Source organism: Dermacentor silvarum, chromosome 9 (genome assembly GCF_013339745.2).
Source record: "Dermacentor silvarum isolate Dsil-2018 chromosome 9, BIME_Dsil_1.4, whole genome shotgun sequence".
Taxonomy (NCBI): Eukaryota; Metazoa; Arthropoda; class Arachnida; order Ixodida; family Ixodidae; genus Dermacentor; species Dermacentor silvarum.
In genome coordinates, this window is record NC_051162.1 from 32,429,286 (window position 1) to 32,450,338 (window position 21,053).

The window sequence follows — 21,053 nt, forward strand, 5'->3', positions numbered from 1 at the left end:
CATCATTAGCTTAGTGAGGCCCAAAATGCTCATTCAGGCAGCCACCGTCGAGTTTGACGCAGCCCATAGTGAAATCGCAGTAGTCAGAGCATGCTTTATGGTTCTCTTAGCAGTCTGCACTGGAAATTGAAGTGTTGTCATAGTGTTGTCATAGCCAATTTTCAATTTATTAATCTGACTTGAGCAAGTAATGCGAATGCAAGCTCAATTATTAACGTGATTAACTTTGCTCGCATTTTTTGTCATATTTACGTACCAGAAAAATGCACAGCAAAATTGAACGTGTTTTAGTGAGTCACTTTGTTCATTACAAGCCGTAGGCAAAGTGACGGACATGTTCGGACAGTGATATTGGTGAAGTAGTAAATGGTGAAAGTTGCAAAAGCTCTCACAGCACTCCTTTGCTGGACTCCATTCACTAGGAAACTGCATTTGTAATGATGAAAACGTCAAGACAGGAAATGATACCCCACACCACAATGTTATATATGTGTACCACCAGATGTGACGGGCCGCAAAACCATCTGTTTATTAAGACTGAATGTAACAACATAGCAAGGTGCTGTTTCACAATATGGCACCTTTTCATGTGCACTTCTGGCAAGCTACCGTATGCAGTGATGCATAAAGACATTAACAGGGGTAAGAGACGAAGTAACTGTGCAAGCCACGTGATGCTTTTAACATTTTGTATCTGTCAATGTTTCTGTTGTCACAGCTGATAAAACTTTCTTTCGTGCAAGTTGGTTAATCATGTTGCAGCAACAGCACAAGAAGCAAAGGTCAGAATAGTAGGAGAAAACAAAGCAAGGTGACAGACTGAGGAGACAAGGTAGACAAGAGAGAATGGCTTTAATGACATCGAAGAGGCCAGCCCTGCTATTCCCAGGACTTGGTGCGTTGAATAAGACGAGTTAATGGAATTGTAAAGACATGGCTGCAGCATGCTTACAAGAACAATTGCAAAAATAAAAGGATCGAAATAGGAATAAATACATACACACACGGAAGAACTCACATATTCACACACATGAACACAAACGCGAGCGCGAAAACTAAGATCTAAAATACAAAAAAAAGGGCAAAATAACTAATATAAACAAACACACAAGAAACACACACATTTAACGCAGACGCGAGTAGAACTGTTAGGAGTCAGTTCACAAGCAGCTGTGCCTACTTTGTCGTACTTTTTTTCTAATGTACCTATTGGCTCTGTTGCCTTCACTGTCATAGGAATTTTTTAGTAGTGACATATCACGACAAAGCGCAAAGCTGTGTTGTGGGAAAGCAAGTCGAGCGCTGGCAGCACAGCTTATGCGCGATTGTGTCACAGCAGGCTTTCTACAGCTGGCGCGTGCAGTAAGCGAAGAGTTCTAAGCCACACAGCGACGCGAATTCATGCCAAGCTTCCTTGTAACGGCACCAGTGTATCAGTCATAATTTTATATTAGCATTGAGACTGACATTAAGGAAACAAACACTGCTTCCAAATGCCTGACCGCTAACAATCCAATGACATTCGCTCAAGCAGCGCGTGTTCACTGATTGTTAGCATTGGTGGAAAGCAATCAATCGAAGGTGCTACACAACACTCGAACGACGCTGCTAGACGCTCGGCTATCTTATCACACTGCTGCCAATGATCGGTCGTTTGCACGCTGAGCTGGCAGCAACGAATCTTTGCGTTGGTCGTTGCTTTCACAAATTTTTCTGTTGAGAAACTCGCAGGTTGGTTTCATCTGCGCATGCTTTTCTCATTTATCCTGATAATGGTTTTGCTCCATCACATCACCATGTCCGACGAGAAACGCAGGGGCACAGTACACAAACACAACCGCCGCACACAGTAGGTACCAGACTTTGGCGAACTCTCCTCATCGTAACTTCACTTATGAGCAAAACAAAACACCACGGAACAAACACGCACGATGTTTTTTTGCAGCGGTATGTCGCCACGGGATCCTGTTTCCACACGCAGCGCAGCGTCACCGATCTGTGCTGCAATCTTTCTTCGCCGGCTCACGGCTCAGAACAAACGCATGCGGCACAAATTGTGCATCGTAAGCTCACAATAATATTTCCGGCATGACAGACCACCACAAACAATTCGAATTCACTCTGACGAAGCGAGACACACAGAGCTGACGCGACCGGCCCAGTTCGAAGCGAGGGCGGCCATGTTAGGCATGTTCTCCGTCGGCGGGGACACCAGCTGTCTGGCTCATGACGTCACCTGAAGTGCGCGCCTATTGGTGGAGGCTGGTGTGCATCCGCCTTTGAGGGGCAAATGCCGCAGCCTTCTAAAGTTGTATCCGACTATAGTTGTCTAATACTTTGATATTGTTATCAACGCTTCGCGTTTTGTAAAAAACTGCGGCCTTATTTATTTATCATTCATTTATTTGTTTTGTAAAGGGGGTTTATTTGGGTCGTAGAGTGGCAGCGAGAAACGCAGCACCAGCAGGTAGGGCGTAGCCAGAGAGCGAACTGGGTACAAACCACACGATGGCAACGGGGCTGTTCAGCGTGCCGATCTTCTTCCTCACAGTTTATTTATTTACGATGTTGCATGTCTCATTGGCCGAGGCAAGCGGAAAAAAGAAAAAATGTGTAGAATATGCAACGATTTAAGCACACATTTAATGGGAATCCGACAAGTGCATCAGACACCTGCAATGCAATGAGCTCACGGAGAAATGATACGTTCTGTGGAATAACTGCCTGGGGTTGGACAATACAATACAGATTGCAGCATAGTGAACTATACGCCATGTGATGTACGTACTAGTCCGGTGCGTTGCCAACACAGATGCGCCGGGCAACCATAATTCACACTGTGCTGTTGCAAGAGCAGATGAGGGAACATGATTCAGGATCTTTCTTCTGTGCCTGATCGCAACATTACGAAAACCAGCTATTGCAGAAGGTTGTATATGTAAAGGGAAGAAACGTGTATGCACAACCTGGTGTCGAGGACATGCTTCGGTCGGATATGTGGAGAGCAGCCTTATTTGGTAGCGCTTATCACCACATGTATCTTTATTCCGTTATTTCTGGGGTTTTACTTGCCAAAACCAGTTCTGATTATGAATCACGGCGTAGTGGAGGGCTCCGGATTAACTTTGACCACTGGGGTTCTTTAACGTGCACTACAACGCAAGCACACGCGCCTTCTTGCATTACCCCTCCAATGAAATGCTGTCTGACGAATCTGAAACACTGGTGTTTTTTAGCAGAGATATGCAGTGTAGAATATCTTTCAACTCCGATGACCCCTTTGAATATGACTGCCCTGTGCCCCTCTCCACTGGCCTGTATGTTTACTACTAATTTCGGGAGGCATTGCTCGTCTCCTCCTGATATGCGCAATATGTTCATGTATGTGTTTCTTTTTCCTATTATTATTCAGTTACTTTTTGTGCTTTATAATAGGCACCCAAAACTGGCGCCAATGGCAAAGAAAATAGCGGTGGAATAAAAATCGCTTCATGGACTGCTCCATGGACGTGGACTGCTCCTGTCAGACTGCGCCGACCTCTCGGACAAGCAGCTCACCGCTAGAACTGCAACCGACCACAAGTGTAGGTATTCCCCATAGCAGCATTTACAAGTTGAAACTTCTGAGTGGCTTTTGTAGTGCATTGCTTGTTGTGAAAAGGCTTCGGTTGTTTCTAACATCTGGGGGCCTTAACGTAACTTTGCAAAATGTCTGCACGTGTCTGTGGGTCTTTGTGAAAGTGAAAGTTTATTTTCTTTTCAACGAAAAGAGCGCACCAAGACAAAAGGCAAGAGCCTGACGAGGTCCTGATCACCCGTGGAATAGCTGGCACTGTGCACAAGCACTTCACAACAAATTCTCAGTGAATTTCTCAAGCCTTGCAAAAAGCATTAGGCAGTAAGAACATGCATGAAATTTGAACAAGAAAAGAATAACTGAATCGCATACACAACTTATCGTGTGAGCAGTATAAAGAAAAATAATTTTTTACAAACATGAAAATGACAGTCCTAAAACACAGAAACAATATCACAAAGCTGGCATCAAGTGTGTAAGAAAAAAACATCTCAAAGGTAAAAAATGAATGCAAAGTCGGTTGACAAAATAAATATCTTATTCCGTTTGTTCCAATAGGCGGTTTTTAATTATAAATTTAAAACGTTTTTGTGGAAGGTAATATTCAATTTCAAAGGGAAATCGATTTATTACTGTAGGAATTTGGTAGCTTAGTGTTTGCTTGCCGTAATTAGTGCGTGTGATTGTAACAAGTTTACGTTTCGTCTGGAAAGCATATCGGCTGCTGGAATTGTCTGGACAAGAAAAGAACAATTGATGTCGATGGATGTACTTAAGTAGACAGAAATTATATACTTCCTTTGCATTAAGGATGCCATGTTTCTGAAATAGTGGTGAGGTAGGTAAATCTGAAGGTCTGCCATGAAACCCCTCAATAGCACGCAAAGCGCGTTTCTGAATTGAAATTAATTTAAGGTAATTGCTGGACGTCATAGTTCCCGAAACAAGAATACAGTATGATAACCTTGAGTACAGGAGTGCGTAATACATGGATATCTTTAACCAGGGGGGCAACAAATGAGATATCTTATGCAAATAACTGACTGTTTTACTTAGATCGGACGTTAATTTGTTGGTGTGAAAATTCCAAGAAAGATTCTCATTGAACCAAACACCAAGAAATTTCTGGTTTGAAACTCGCTTTAATTCATTATGCTCGTAGACAATTTTGAGAGTGATACTTTCAACTGTATTGATAGGATGAAAAATAATGTAGTTTGTTAGTGATACATTAAGGCTTAGCCTATTGGTCATTACTCAGTTATGTAGCTTAAATATGCATTTGCTGTAGCCTCCATTTGGGACAAGGAGTGGGATGCAAAAAATATATTCCTATCGTCAGCGTACATGACCAGATTAGGCAATTCGGATATGTTAGCAATGTCATTTATGTATACTAAAAACAACGGTCCTAATATTGATCCTTGAGGAACACCATGCTGAATTTCCAATTTCTCTGAAGGTACGCCATTGACCTGAACATACTGCAATCTGTTATTTATAGCTCTTTAGCAAGTCAGATGGAATACCACGTATGCCATAACTGTTAAGCTTGTGTAGCAGGGTGTTGTGATGAACGCAGTCGAATGCCTTTCGGAAATCTAAGAAAAGGCCAAGAGTGTAATGTTTCATTTTGATGTTCTTAATACTTTTGTCTTTTACTGTTATCAGGGCTTGCTCAGTTGATTTTTCAGGAATCCATACTGCGAGGAAGTAATAACATTGTACTTATTGAAAAAATTTTCGAGACGAGTATTAATGACTGTGATGTTTTTTGTCACCGATCTCGGGGGCGTGCGGGTGTTAGAAGAGATGGAGAAGGAAGACGGGATGGCGACACAGCAAACGAGGATTTAATATGTACAGAGATGGTGAACTCACGCGGCACACAACACTAAAACCGAAAGTCAAAACTAAAGGCACGCGAAACTAGACATAACTCAACAAAAAATGCTTGCTCAATACAAAATACAAAACTCTGACTAAATACCAAAACTACCCGAAAAATAATCTATCACTGTCTCGGAGCCTAACTCCGTCTTAGAGTTTCTACGTCAGTCTCAGCGCTGACTCGTCAAAGTCTGACCACCTTGGCCCCGGCCTAACTGCGTCGTAAACAAACGTGATCGTCTCTTACGGATCGTCGTCTTGAAGTTCTTGTCACACACGTGTCGGGCTCGTCGGAAGCGTTGAGAGTGCCGTAGGTGTCGACGCCTCGCGTTGTCTCTTTATCGGCGGTGAACTCGTCGGCGATGGCGCTCGGCGTTGCTTAGGCCCACCTGGGTAGGCCTAGCGTCGGGATGCGTCGCTACCTCTTCGTGAGTGCCGACGTGGCGTCCCGCGGAGAATCGAACGTGCCGGTCTGCCGCAGAAGGGGGATCCTCTCTGGGGTGCCCGGTCCTGCCGTGAGAGGCTGCAGCCAGTCCGGGAGCCTCGCTCGAACTTGCCGAGGTCGACGGCCACACCTTGGACGGCCAACATCACGGACTCAACCGGACCCCCAAGTCTCCCGTCGCCAGAGCGGAGCTGGCGATGCGACCTTCCTGGCTCGGAGCCACGTCGATAATTCACCGACAGCGCCGTTCATCCCCCGATCACGCCTCGGCTCACGCGCCTCGAGAGCTCGTGCCGTTCCGAACACCGTGCTTCACGTGCTCTTCTTTTTCGCGCCGCAGGCGGCCTCTTACATATGACATGGGTCCCCTTTTAAGAGTTTTTTTCTCAAAAAACTGCCTACCGTCCGTCTTCTTTTTTGGTGGTGAACTTGACTATTGTGACTTGGGTGCTTCTCTGTGCGTCGTCGGTGCTTACCGATTATCACCACACTTCACTGCACTGTTGCGCACATTTCACTGTTTGCACTGTTCACAACACTCATGAGTTCATTGTTCGCACCACTTCAAATATGTACATTTGTTTTGTCCGCGTTATGTTCTCACTGCTTAGTCAATTCATCGCCCTACTCATGTAATCTGCCCCCACGTTCTGTCGTCCCTTAATGTACTCTATGTGGAAAGTAAGGCTCCCTCTCATTATATCTGTTATACGTAGGCTTAGCTTTATATGCACGGGCTCCTCTGTTAAACACTGCATCTCGCTCCGCCCAACTTCTATTTGCTCGGGTAGGTCTGAAAATCCTTCCTCGACCTTGTTTCTCTGCCTGGGGCCTGCCCACTGTTTGCATCTTATCTTGTGTATCCTCCTTGTGCTCGACTCGTCCCGTTCCCAATTTGTGCCCCACAAATTCCCTAGTCTTGTAGCCTATCTCACACTTGGTTGGCTCTATCGTCAACCCTATGTCCTTGTCATCGGGCAATTGCCAAACAAACACCAGTCTTCTCCTCGTTTTTCCCCTTAGCCATCGTCTTTTGGCATACGTCACATGATTTTTCATATCGTTTCACGTCACTCTGCACTCCCAGCCAAAAGAACTCTTCTGTTATTTTTTGTAATGTGTCTTTGATTCCCTGGTGACCTGCCGTTACACTATCATGCCCTAACTTCAGTACTTTATTCCTCAGTTCCTTCGGGACCATCAACTGTAATACTTCCCTACCTGAACTAAATATACATTTCCGGTACAATAAATCCTTCTTTATAAACCCTGCTACTGTCCGACTCCTTTTCCTTTGCACCCGTTCTCCTATCTTCTGTTCACACTTTCTTATCGGCTCATCCTTGTTCTGCAATTCTCTAAATTCTTCTACAGTTATATTTAACCCCTTCACGGCCGTAACCTGCAATGCTGGCAAAGGTTTGATGCCCTTGCTACTTGCTCGTGTTTGTACTGCAGCTGCTACGTCTGTGTCTTGCATCTCCTCCTTTTGCTCTTCTGAGCGTTCCTTCTCTTCCACGTCCTTTTCGGTCCTCTTCCAATTTGGGTCGGGGTCATCTGCCTTCCTCACTCCCAATACATTTCCCACAATCAAATCATAGAGGGGATCGTCCACACATCTAGCTGTGACTAGTCCTGTATAGAAGGGTGTCGATATTTGTATCTGTGCCTCTGGCAGATACTTGACTGACTTGTCTACCAAGATCACTGGTTTAACGTATCCGGTCATGCTTTCATGCGACACTAAACTTTTCCTCACTAAAATTGTATTTGCTCCTGTGTCTCTCAGCACTGTAACCTTATGCCCTTCTACCTCGCCTTCCACTACAGGCATGTTCTGCCCTCTCTGTCCATCCTCTCTTGCGCTCATAATGCATGCAGTCTGATCCATGTAACTAGTCCTGCACTCATCTGCTCTGTGACCTTTCTTTTGGCACAACTGACAAACTACCGATGCTTCGTGACGATTATCTCTCACTCGACAGTTCATCGCTACATGACCCAACCGATTACATAGGAAACACCTCTGCGGTCCCCTTGGTCTGTTCATTTGTCCTTGATTCCTCACCTCTTCTACCGCTGCTGCGTGCGTATCTTTATCACTCTTTCCCAAATTCTTCAACCCTTGTGCCTCTACGAACTGTTCCGCTTGTTCTTGTAACTTTCTTTCTTTGAGGAATATTGCCAAACTGTTGCTACACCTGGCCAGAAATTGTTCACCTACGACTTTGTCACGAACTGCTTCATACGTTTTGTCAGTCTCCGAAAGCTCTATCCACCTTTCAAAATAGTTAGTCGGCACGCGAACTGTTTGCCTGTCTCCGAGTCTTCTGGCTTGCATGACCGAAACTTCTCCCGAAACCCTTCTGCCGTCAACCTGAATCTCTGTAATAAAGTATTTTTCACCTTGTCGTAGTCTAACGATTCTTCTGCTGTCATGCGCCCATATACACTCAAAGCTTCACCCACTAAACATAGGCTTAAGGCGTTAGCCCACTCGCTCTTCTCCCAGCCTTGCCCGACCGCTATTCTTTCGAACCGATGCAAATATGCATCCAAGTCGTCTCTTCGCTCGTCAAAAGGAGCCATTAATTTTCTAGGGCAAATCCGCTTTGGTCTGGAAGAAGCCGAGTCAGATGACGCCGATCCGGGTGAGCTCGTTCCGTCGCGAGAACCCGCGCCCATCTCCGCTAGTCTTATCTTAAGTTCCAAAATTTCTTTTTCATTTTTGTGCTGTTCGCGCACTCGTTCATGTTCTCGTTCGTGCTCCTTCTCTTTCTCTTGACGAGTGTACTCGAAAAAAGTCATTGTCTCGTCCTTTGACAGGTTTAAATCCTTTGCTACCGCCGCCAAACGTTCCCACTCCATCTTTGCTACTCCCGAGTATCGGTGACTGGGCTAAGATAGAATCCGGGACGGATCCTGGAATAAATCCTGGAACGGATCCTGGCAGGCTCGCCAATTGTGATGTTTTTTGTCACCGATCTCGGGAGCGTGCGGGTGTTAGAAGAGATGGAGAAGGAAGACGGGATGGCAAAACAGCAAACGAGGATTTACTATGTACAGGGATGGTGAACTCACGCGGCGCACAACACTAAAACCGAAAGTCAAAACTAAAGGCATGCGAAACTAGACATCACTCAACAAAAAATGCTTGCTCAATACAAAATACAAAACTCTGACTAAATACCAAAACTACCCGAAAAATAATCTGTCTCGGAGCCTAACTCCGTCTTAGAGTTTCTACGTCAGTCTGAGCGCTGACTCGTCAAAGTCTGACCACCTTGGCCCCGGCCTAACTGCGTCGTAAACAAAACGTGATCGTCTCTTACGGATCGTCGTCTTGAAGTTCTTGTCACACACGTGTCGGGCTCGTCGGAAGCGTTGAGAGTGCCGTAGGTGTCGACGCCTCGCGTTGTCTCTTTATCGGCGGTGAACTCGTCGGCGATGGCGCTCAGCGTTGCTTAGGCCCACCTGGGTAGGCCTAGCGTCGGGATGCGTCGCTACCTCTTCGTGAGTGCCGACGTGGCGTCCCGCGGAGAATCGAACGTGCCGGTCTGCCGCAGAAGGGGGATCCTCTCTGGGGTGCCCGGTCCTGCCGTGAGAGGCTGCAGCCAGTCCAGGAGCCTCGCTCGAACTTGCCGAGGTCGACGGCCACACACCTTGGACGGCCAACGTCATGGACTCAACCAGACCCCCAAGTCTCCCGTCGCCAGAGCGGAGCTGGAGATGCGACCTTCCTGGCCCGGAGCCACGTTGATAATCCACCGACAGCGCCGTTCATCCCTCGATCACGCCTCGGCTCACGCGCCTCGAGAGCTCGTGCCGTTCCGAACACCGTGCTTCACGTGCTCTTCTTCTTTTTCGCGCCGCAGGCGGCCTCTTACATATGACAATGACACCTTCAAAAACTTTTGATAAAACGGGTAGAACAGAAATTGGTCTATAATTAGATATGTCATTCTTTCCCCCACTTTTATAAACTGGACATACGTGCGCTATCTTCAGCTGATTTGGGTATACTCTGCTTTCTAACATACAATTTGCGATGTAACACAAGACGTCACATATTAAAGAAGATACATGCTTCAAAGGTACTGCTAGTATATCATCATGCCCAGGTGAAACATGATTTTTTACCTTATGAATTAATGAAACTATTTCGTGAGTAGTAGTAGGCATAAGCGCAATAAATTTTTTAAGGGAGTGATTAGATAAACTGTGTCTGGCACTGATGTCGTCACCGATGGACATATAGAATCTGCTACATTAATGAAAAAATCATTGAAAGTGGTTGCGAGATCAGAGCCTGTAAGCTCACCATTGGCTGTCATAATAGTAAGGGTCAGATAGCTTGATGACGTTTGGCGCCGTATTATAGCCTAGTACAGCTCATTGACAAGTACGCAGGTGCTGTCGCGAGTGCTTCGTTGGGTCTGAAAGTTTATGTAATCTATGCTGAGGTCGACGGTGATGCTGTGTTTCTTGGCTGAGGTGCTTATTGAGGCTCAGTTCACGAACCAATTTATGCGCCTGAGCGCTGCTAAAACAGGCAGGAAGGTCCTGGATGATCTCCACATTTCTATTCCTCCTACAGCCTCACGCAGGCAAGACATACCCCGTGAATGGTGGTGCTGTTTCCTGGCATTGCGTTTACCCTGCAACATGCGCCCAGATTACCACCAAGGAAGAAGAGCAGCCCGAGCTAAAGCCCTGAATGAATGCCATAGCAGTGCAGAGGGAGCCTACTTCGTCGACGCTGCGGGCCCAGTTAGAGGGTTTTTCACAGTAGGCAGTCATCCACCAAAACCAGGTAGTTGACGGTCTATCAGTAAGATGCTTGCATGCATCGATTGTAGAAGAAACCGCGATCGCCTTTGCAGCAACACACTCTTCTGCGGACTGTATACTTACCGACTAAGTACATGAAAGGACTAATTTCACATATAGCTCACGCCATGCTATGGCAGGCATGAACACGAGCCACGAGAAAGCGGCTCATCTGGGTGGCGGGTCACCAGGGGTAGCCGGAAACGAGTTAGCACACAACTTGCCCAAGCCTTCCTTCCCCAGGCTCTGTCTACCGACCCCTCAGACCACGGCATTCAGTTACCAACAACCATTACAACATACGCAGATATACTGCAACTGCATCGTCTGCAGAGACAAACTCTACCTCATCCCGCTAAGGGACTTACTAAAGCAGAAGAGACTCGTCTGCGCAGGACTCCAAACTATGTCGTACGGCAGCCCGGCCGTGCTGGCCAAAATAGATCCCGAACATTTCAACGCTACATGTAAACTCTGTGGCGGCCGGGCTGACCTCTACCACATGGTTTGGTTGTGCCAAGCAAACAGCAGCATAGAGAAAATTACGCAGCCGATGTGGGAGGGGTGGGAGGCCTTGTCCAGCCCGGCTCTCGAGCACCAGCGGAGCCTCGTGGAGCGGGCGTGGGTGGCAGCCCTGTCGAACAGAGTCCTGACCCTCTCCAGCAATAACTAATACAACATATAATGTTCAATAAATGTTTCATTCATTCATTTGCTGCCTATGCTAACTATGACAGAGCATGCTTTTTTTTTGCCAAAGTCTTCTGCGTATCCTTTGTCGAGGTGCGCCGTTTCGTCTTGCCCACTCAACACCGCTTTGTTTGCGGATTTTTATGTCATCGTCGTCACATCATGCAGTGCTCACCAAGGTGCTCACAAACCATCCAAAACAGGCGATTGCCGAGAAGGACCATGCACGCCAGAAACACCACGTGTCTGAGAGACGGGAACTTGCTTCGCAAGCCTTTTCTCAAGCCCTATATAGCATATAGTTCATCTGTAGGGTGACCAGCTAGGCCTTATTTCGTCAATCCACATGCTAACCGGGACGGGATTTCATTCTCTCAACCCGATTTTCACACAACCTGTGAACAACAGTATATTGTTACGGATTACATCGGTTAGATTAGGTTCACATAGTGATGTTTCCAGAAGTGGTTAGATAGGAAGACAGAGGACGAAGTGAAGCAGTGAGTTGAGAAGGAATCAACATCAACACAAGTTGGCTGAAGCTATGGCGTGAAGCTACAGTGTGATATATGGTGTTGGTTTATTATGGTGTGATCTCGCGGTAATTATATTTGACCGCTCACTCAGCCCACAAGCATGTCGGGTGCACGTCAAAGTGGCTGAATTTTATTTATGGCAGAGATATGAGCAGATGTCTAGCGGGTTACCTTCGTGCAGTGCTCGCAGTGGACGAACACATGTAAACAAAAATTCAGGAACAGGATTTTGCAACTAGGCATTCAACTGGCCACAGAAATGAAATGGGCACAATGGCAATAATTCCAAGCTATACTGCTGATGGCGATAAAGGTGTTCGATGGTGGCGTCATAAATTGTCATCGACATGTTTTGGTGCACTGCATGATGTGACGACGATGACATAAAAATCCGCAAACAAAGCGTTGTTGAGTGCGCAAGACGAAACGGCGCACCTCAACAAAGGATACGCAGAAGACATTGGCAAAAAAAAGCATGCTCTGCCATAGTTAGCATAGGCAGAAAATGAATGAATGAAACATTTATTGAACATTATATGTTGTATTAGTTATTGCTGGAGAAGGTCAGGACTCCGTTAGACTGGGCTGCCACCCATGCCCGCTCCACGAGGCTCCGCTAGTGCTCAAGAGTCGGGCTGGACAAGGCCTCCCACCCCTCCCACATCGGCTGCGTAATTTTCTCTTTGCTGCTGTTTGCTTGGCACAACCAAACCATGTGGTAGAGGTCAGCCCGGCCGCCACAGAGTTTACATGTAGCGTTAAAATGTTCAGGATCTATTTTGGCCAGCACGGCCGGGCTGCAGTACGACAGAGTTGGGAGCCTGCGCAGACGAGTCTCTTCTGCTTTAGCAAGTCCCTTAGCATGATGAGGTAGAGTTTGTCTCTGCAGACGATGCAGTTGCAGTATATCTGCGTATATTGTAATGGTTGTTGGTAACAATGCCGCGGTCTGAGGGGTCAGTAGACAGAGCCTGGGGAAGGAAGGCTTGGGCCGAGTTCTGTGCTAACTCGTTTCCAGGCTACCCCTGGTGACCCGCCACCCAGATGAGCCGCTTTCTCGTGGCTCGTGTTCATGCCTGCCATAGGATGGCATGAGCTATATGTGAAATTCGTCCTCTCATGTACTTAGTCGGTAAGTATACAGTCCGCAGAAGAGTGTTGCTGCAAGGGCGGTCGCGGTTTCCTCTACAATCGATGCATGCGAGCTTCTTACTGATAGACCGTCAACTGCCTGATTTTGGTGGATGACTGCTACTGTGGCTCTGGTGCCTTCACTGTCATAGGAATTTTTTAGTAGCGACATATCATGACAAAGCGCAAAGCTGTGTTGTGGGAAAGCAAGTCGAGCGCTGGCAGCACAGCTTATGCGCGATTGTGTCACAGCAGGCTTTCTACAGCTGGCGCGTGCAGTGAGCGAAGAGTTCTAAGTCACACAGCGACGCGAATTCATGCCAAGCTCCCTTGTAACGGCACCAGTGTATCAGTCATAATTTTATATTAGCATTGAGGCTGACATTAAGGAAACAAACACTGCTTCCAAACGCCTGACCGCCAACAATCCAATGACATTCGCTCAAGCAGCGCGTGTTAGTCACTGGTTGCTAGCATTGGTGGAAAGCAATCAATCGACGGTGCTACACAACACTCGAACGACGCTGCTAGACGCTCGGCTATCTTATCACACTGCTGCCAATGATCGGTCGTTTGCACGCTGAGCTGGCAGCAACGAATCTGCGTTGGAGGTTGCTTTCACAAATCTTTTCTGCTGAGAAACTCGCAGGTTGGTTTCATCTGCGCACGCTTTTCTCATTTATCCTGATAATGGTTTTGCTCCATCACTTCACCACGTCCAACGAGAAACGCAGGGGCACAGTACACAAACATACCCGCCACTCACAGTAGGTACCAGACTTTGGCAAACTCTCCTCGTCGTAACTTCACTTAGGAGCAAAACAAAAAAAAACACCACGGAACAAACACGCACAATGTTTGTTTACAGCGGTATGTCGCCGCGGGATCCTGTTTACACACGAAGCGCAGCGCAGCGTCACCGATGTTCGCTGGAATCTTTCTTCGCCGGCTCACGGCTCAGAACAAACGCACGCGGCACAAATTGTGCATCGTAAGCTCACAATACTATTTCCGGCATGACAGACCACCACAAACAATTCGAATTCACTCTGACGAAGCGAGATGCACAGAGCTGACGCGACCGGCCCAGTTCGAAGCGAGGGCGGCCATGTTAGGCATGTTCTCCGTCGGCGGGGACACCAGCCGTCCGGCTCATGACATCACCTGAAGTGCGCGCCTATTGGTGGAGGCTGGTGTGCATCCGCCTTTGAGGGGCAAATGCCGCAGCCTTCTAAAGTTTATATCCGGCTATAGAAGTTTGCAGTGATGGCGGCCCGCAGTTTCTGTCAAAAGAGTTTAAAGATTTTGCGGCTCGTTATGACTTTGTGCATACGATTTCAAGTTCACATTTTCCCAGGTCCAATGCACTCGCTAAGAAGGGCGTACATGTGGTCAAGCGGCTTCTGGGCAAGACCGGGACCAAAAAAGAGGACTTCTATTTGGGCCTTCTCAACTACAGGGTGTGTCCTCTCGAAGGTGGCCGTTCACCATCGGAACTGCTAATGGGACGAAGTCTAAGAATGCTACTTCCAGATTTTTCAGCGTCATCCTCAGGTCTCGTTTAAAAACATGTTCAAGCAAGGACCGCAGGAAGACCACTAGCTCCACTACAGAAAGGAGACGTCGTCCGAATCCTCCAAAATGGTAGATGGGATATCAAAGCGCAAGTCCAAGATCTCGTGGCCCCGAGATCGTACACCGTTCTGACTGAGGATGGCCGGATTTTCCGTCGAAATGGACAGCACCTTCGCAAAACACCTGAAGCGTTCTATCGAACCATCCATTACCAGGCGGACTACTGCGACGACGCCCCCGATTCATCTCCGAGCGCAGTCACACAGCAGAGGCAAGAACCTCCGCAAGCCACCAGCAGGCACACCAGGTGTGCTCAACATTGCAGATTCACTGCGAAGATCTACCAGACTGCGAAGACCCCCAGACCGCCTCGCCTACACGCACGGGTTCCAGCAGACTGAAACAGCCTAGAGTGTTGACTGCTACGCATCGATGTTGAGTGCTTTCAGTGCTATCTGTGTTTTCATTCTTCAAAGAAAGGATGCAACGGCCAGCCAAGACAGCGCTGTGCACAAGCCCGGCTATATATGCGTTCCCGTGTTGTGAATAAAGGCTTCTTCTTGTGGTGACCACTGTGTGCATTAGGCTCGATACATAGAGCAGGAAAAACGGGCTGTAGCCAGTAGTCTCGTGCTTTTCTGTGTTAAAAGCGTATGTAATGAAGGGCAAAATCTCGTTCCAGTTTTTATGGTCCGGTGCGACGTAAATGGACATGTTCACCAGTGTGCGGTTGGTACACTCGGTCAGCCCATTTGTTTGCGGGTGATACGGTGTCGAGTGGCAAAAGCTGGAAGCGCATAATCGAAGAAGCTCTTCCACGACATCTGCAGTAAACTGGCGGCCGCGGTCACTGATGATTATTCGAGGAAGGCCCTGATGGAGAATGATAGAATTCAGCAGAAAAAAGGAAACTTGGCTGGCGGTGGCACCGCACATCTGTAGGGAATCAATACCTAATATAACATCATGTGAGGAACGGGGGAGGATTGTAAATTCAGTCGTGAAAACTCTACCACCCAGTGACACTTATGCAGTGCAAAAACCAACAGGCCGCAACGAATCCCCGCTCACGCCACAAGATGTTGCCACTTGGTTCCATTTAAATACCACTTTGCATCCTAATAACCTTTGGAAAGCGAGACTCATCACAGAAACAAGAGCACCTGTGTCCACTAACGCCAATGTAGACACACCATCAAGGAGGACTTTTATTTGTTCAAAATTGACACAGGCGGAGGCATATCTTTCAGCAGCGAATCTCCAGCGACCTCACCTCCATTGGCCGCGCTCTCTAGTTTTCCGGTGGTGGTTATCTTGAACGACGCCGCAGTGAAGGACACCGGTGCAATCGAGGAACAGGAGGTGGCGTCACGCTACGATCGGAGGCAGGTGAGCGGTTCCGTAAGTTTCCTTGCCAAAAGTTGCTGCTAGAAGGCAATTGCGCCATAGAAGGCCGTTGGGCGCTGGGGCAGCAAGTTGATTGTACCGAGATCTTTGGCGATGAGGACAAAAACGGGATATATGGCCAAGAACGCCGCAAATGTAGCATGTTGGAAGCGGAGGGCTTCTGCGGTAGTCTTCAGAGCTGTCAGACGTCTGTACACCTAGTACGAATTACTTGGTTGTAACGCAGAGCATTGCCAGTGGTGGGGCGTCCAGAGGAACGTGGGTAACGAGGGCAAGGTTCAAATCGAGTATCCGAAGGGTAGTGGCCTCTCCATGCCGGTGCGTGTCGGTAATCTGATAAATCCGTGACGTTGACCGGTGGTTGCCATCCATTCAAACGTGGAGAAGTCGGGGCTTGCGAAAAGGAGGCATCAGATACATCAGGCAGGTGACATGTCTCATTGTGCCTGTCCAGCTCCTCGCGGACGATGTGGCGTATGGTCGATTCAAAGTCAAATGAAGAGCTCATATAGATGCTGGCCACAGTGGTAACATTGGCCAATCGGCCAAACTTTGGCGTTATTCGGCGCATCTTCAGCATCTTGAACGTACGGCAGTGCTTCATGACATCGGACACTGAAGCGAGACTGTCCTTGCCGATCAGAAAATTGCATGCATCCTATGCTATGCCCTTAAGCAGGTGCCCGACCTTGTCTTCCTCGGACATTCTTGCGTTGGCTTGCTTGCACAATTTCATGATCTCTTCGATGTAGGCAGTGCAAGTCTCACCTGGCAGTTGTGCTCTCTGTGCCAGGGTGTGCTCTGCGCGTTTTTTTGCGTCCGAGTCGCCAAAGTATTCCTTTAGGTCATGAACGAAACGCTCTCACGTTAATAATTCTTCGTGATTCTCAAACCACATCAGGGCCGTGTCAGTGAGAGCGAAGACAACATTGTTTAGTTGGTAGGTAGTGTCCCAGTCGTTGGACTTGCCTACCGTTGATAATGCCTGAGCCATTCTTCTACATCTTCACCTGCTCACGGCGAAAACCCGAGGTTCTCGGTAGTAGCGCCACATACCAGCAGGCATTGATCCCGGAGCGGGAGGTATCAGTCCCCGAGCGTCTCCTTCGTTGGCCATGTTAACAGGCGAAGGTGGTAGTCCGGCGAGGCGACGACTCCGGCGAAGAATAAATGGCTCCGGGTCCGTCGTTACTTCAAGTACCCAGCACCTTCCACTAAAACTGCTACGACGCGAGGCAGAGTTTATTAAACAGGCCTCAGGGCGAGCCTCGGACGAGCAAAAAACGTTCTTGTTGTTGTTGCCTCAAAACATGGCTCGTACCCACGAGGGGGATTGGCCACACTGGATAAAATAAAACATGCACCTAACAACGAACAAAATGGTAAAGGTGAATAATCAAAATTAAAATTTTGGCAACTCCTTAAGACAGATTTTAAGATGTCCTATAGATAAATTAACTAAATAAAAATTGAGAGAAAACTAACTACAAAAATAAACATAAAATAACATGTCCCACGGTCGGTGCCCTAGCAGCGTAACCTTCCGGATGCTTCAATAAATTTGTGAACAGCAGTGATCATAGAACCCTGACTTGTGCCTAATTGACAGGCCCCAAAAGACAAAATGTTTGGCGTTGTAAGTGCCAAACCCAGATTACTGCTTGGAAATAACAGAAACATTCTACGGAGGGAGGAGAAGCGGTGGCAAGAAAGAAAGAAATGGTCAATAGTCTCCGGTTGATTACAAAACGAGCAGAGGTCAGTGATTGATAAACCGGATCTATGAAGATAAAAATTTAGGCGGGGAACTCTGCAGCGAAAAGTTGACAGCGTCACCTCACATTGGCGTGAAAGGTACTTGCTCGTGTTCCACCGAAATTTTAAATGTTGAAAATCGTCTGAAGAAAGTATAGACGAGTCATGGCAACTCAGCAATAAAAGGCATTTAAATCTAGCTCCTGTTATAAAAGAGAAATCAGGAAGAATATTTATGACCAGACCATTTAGTGATGTCGAAGCGAGCGAGTCAGCTGATTCAATTAAAAAGATTCCACTATGTCCGGGGACCCAGACAAAGCGGACTTCGGATAAATTTTCTGGGGCAAGAGTCGAAAATATACTCAGTAGGAGTGACTGATTATTATTGGAAGTTAAATGTGTACAGACCGAAAGCGCATCTGTAACAACTATTACCTTAGAATTCTGTGGACCCAATTTTCGGATTGCAAGAATAACTGCCAGAAATTCAGCAAGAAATATTGGAGTGTAATCGGCGAGACGGAGAGCAAAAGACCAGTTGAGTTGATTCGAAAAGATGCCAACACCAGCCTTCTCTAAATTTTGTGATGCGTCCGTAGAAATAACCAAATGAGACGGAAATTGACTAAGATGGTCTTGAAGGAGACCTTCAAGTATGCGCGCAGGAAGAAGTTTTGCGTGTTTTGGAAAAATATCATCAAAAGTGAGTTTTATTTCGAATGAATTAGACTTTGGAGAAATCAGGCGCGGTAGGCTAACTTGAAGTTTTGATAACAGCGATTGAACAAAAATAACTTGTGGCTGTCGGTAACGCCGCCATGCTGTTCTGAAAAATGATTCTGGTGAATTGATGAAAACGGGTTGCAAATTGGAAAGGGGTGTATCATAAAGCTTCAGGAAAGTCAGGACAGTAAGTTGCTTAAATCTGGAATCAAGCGGAATAATTCCAGACTCCAGATAAAGAACATTATTAGCCACAAAACTTGGCAGCCCGAGGCAGAGACGCAGCGCTTGCCTTTCCAGTAGAATTAAAGGTCTTAGCTTGTATGCTGCACATCCTGAAAAAATAACACAACCAAATTCTAGAATGGGGCGGACGTAAAGCTTATAAATCATCAGCAACGTAGATCTACGCATCCCTGTGTTTTATTGCTGAACCGGCGCAACAATGCCATTGCACGTTCTCCTTTATTAGCATTTGCTTCTATTTGCTGCTGCCAGTTTAGCTTACCATCATAAGTTATCCCTAAGTACTTCAAAGTTGGAACTTGCGGAATCGGCTGATTACGATAATGAAGAGAAATAGAGACAGGAATTGACAATGGAAACACTAGTAGAGCGCATTTCTTTACGTTAAGCGAAAAAGACGGGCCGTCCAGCCAGGACTCGAGTTCAGACAAATAAGATTGCAAAATTTGGTATCACGTATTAATATCCCTTGCTGATGAGAAAAATGCAATGTCATCAGCATAGAGATAGAGTTGTACATCCTGATGGATTGGCACAGAAGATAGCAAAGTATTGAATAAAAGTGGCGAAAGAACTGATCCCTGTGGTACGCCTCTCGTCTGTTTATACGTATCCGATGTCACCCCATCCTTGAAACAAAAAAAGTTCTCTATCGAAAAGGAACTCTTGTATCCAGGCTACTAAATAGTCTGGAACAGAACAGCTAACTAATCGAGAAATTAAAATTTCATGTTTGACACTGTCATATGCTTTTGCAATATCTAAAGTTACCAATGCCGATATATCTCCTGATTGTCCTGCGAGTCGAATGCGGCTTTCTAACTCAACGTGAGCTGACCAAATGGAACAATGAGGCCTAAATCCTATTTGTCTCGAGCACAGAATACCACGAGAAGAAGTAAATTCAAGGAGCCGGACATGAATTACTTTTTCTACAATTTTGACTAGATTCGATGTAAGTGCAATTGGCCGAATGTTGTCCAAGATATATCCGAGGTTTTCTTTTTTAAGCAAAAGCACAATTTTTGCAATTTTCCAAGAGGTCGGAATCCATGTATATTGTAGTGAACAGTTAACTATATTCAAGAGCTCATCTGGGAAAGAGTTAAACAATAATTTAATCATAGTAATGGTGATACGGTCCGGTCCAGGAGCCGATTGATGTGCAGATAAGATGACATCGGATAATTCTGTCATGGTAACTTCTACAAATTCAGATGTCGAAATTTTGAACCTCCTTGGTCTGGGACAAAGCGAAGAAAAGCGTGCTTCAAGCCCTTTCGCGATATTATTTAGTGAATCCGCCGCGTCTTTGGGGGATAGAACAGCAGAAAATGACCATACGGACTGTTGAACATCTTTTTTGTTGCGTAAGAACCTAAAAAGTGCCGATCTTCTTTCTGGTTTTGACAAAGACGTATGTATTGCATTTTTTTGTTCATCTTTAGCTATCGCCACAGTTCGTTTAAATAGAGCTGCATAGAATTTATAGTCCATCCAATTTTTCGGTGAATGATTATGTTGGAGACTTTTCCACGCTGCTTTTCTTCGCCTATAATCCCGTGTGCAAGCATCTTTCCACCATGATGACTTCGACGGTGAGCTGCAAGACATAACCGTAAACTCAGCAGGCTGAATAGAAGAGTTTAAAAGCGATACGACAGAGTCAGCCCTCCGTTGTTCATCACAAGTACTCAACGCTGATAAGCCTGCATTTATAGTTGATTTATAAGTTGTATAATTAATGAGTCGTCTTTGTCGTATAATAGGAGCCTGACGTGAAAGCATAATTTCAAAAGTGATGGGTAAGTGATCGCTACTTGTTCCATTGTCAAAGGTGTCCCAAGATGAAATAGACATGTTAGCAGAGGAGAAAGTCAGATCTAATGCAGAAGAGAATCGCCCACGTAGAAAGGTAACTTGTCCTGAATTGTGACATTGAAAATTGTTGTCATGCACCCAATTCCACAACCTCTTTCCACAACCATCTGTTTTAATTCCCCAAGAAGTATGATGCGAATTAAAATCTCCTGCCAGGAGCGTTGCATTTGAACAGTTTCGGAACAGTGAGTCCAGGTGATCAGTGTTCTTGACTCCGTTCGGGAAGTACGTATTAACCACTGTAAACACAGAGCAACCTGGCAGCAAAAAATCTAATCCTAAAATTTCGCAGTCTGAACACACATGTTCAAAAGTTACAGTTACCTTATGATACATTTTGATGAAACTAGTATTAGCAGCCCAC

General features: G+C 46.4%; 1 non-coding gene across 1 annotated transcript in view; it reads left to right on the plus strand.

The window, feature by feature from the left end:
* Window positions 1-21,053, plus strand: part of LOC119463521 (uncharacterized) — a 40,653-nt gene that overhangs the window by 13,229 nt on the left and 6,371 nt on the right. The window contains exon 2 of the transcript XR_007463515.1: window positions 3,436-3,584. This is a non-coding gene — a transcript (uncharacterized LOC119463521). The remainder of the gene's footprint in view (window positions 1-3,435; window positions 3,585-21,053) is intronic.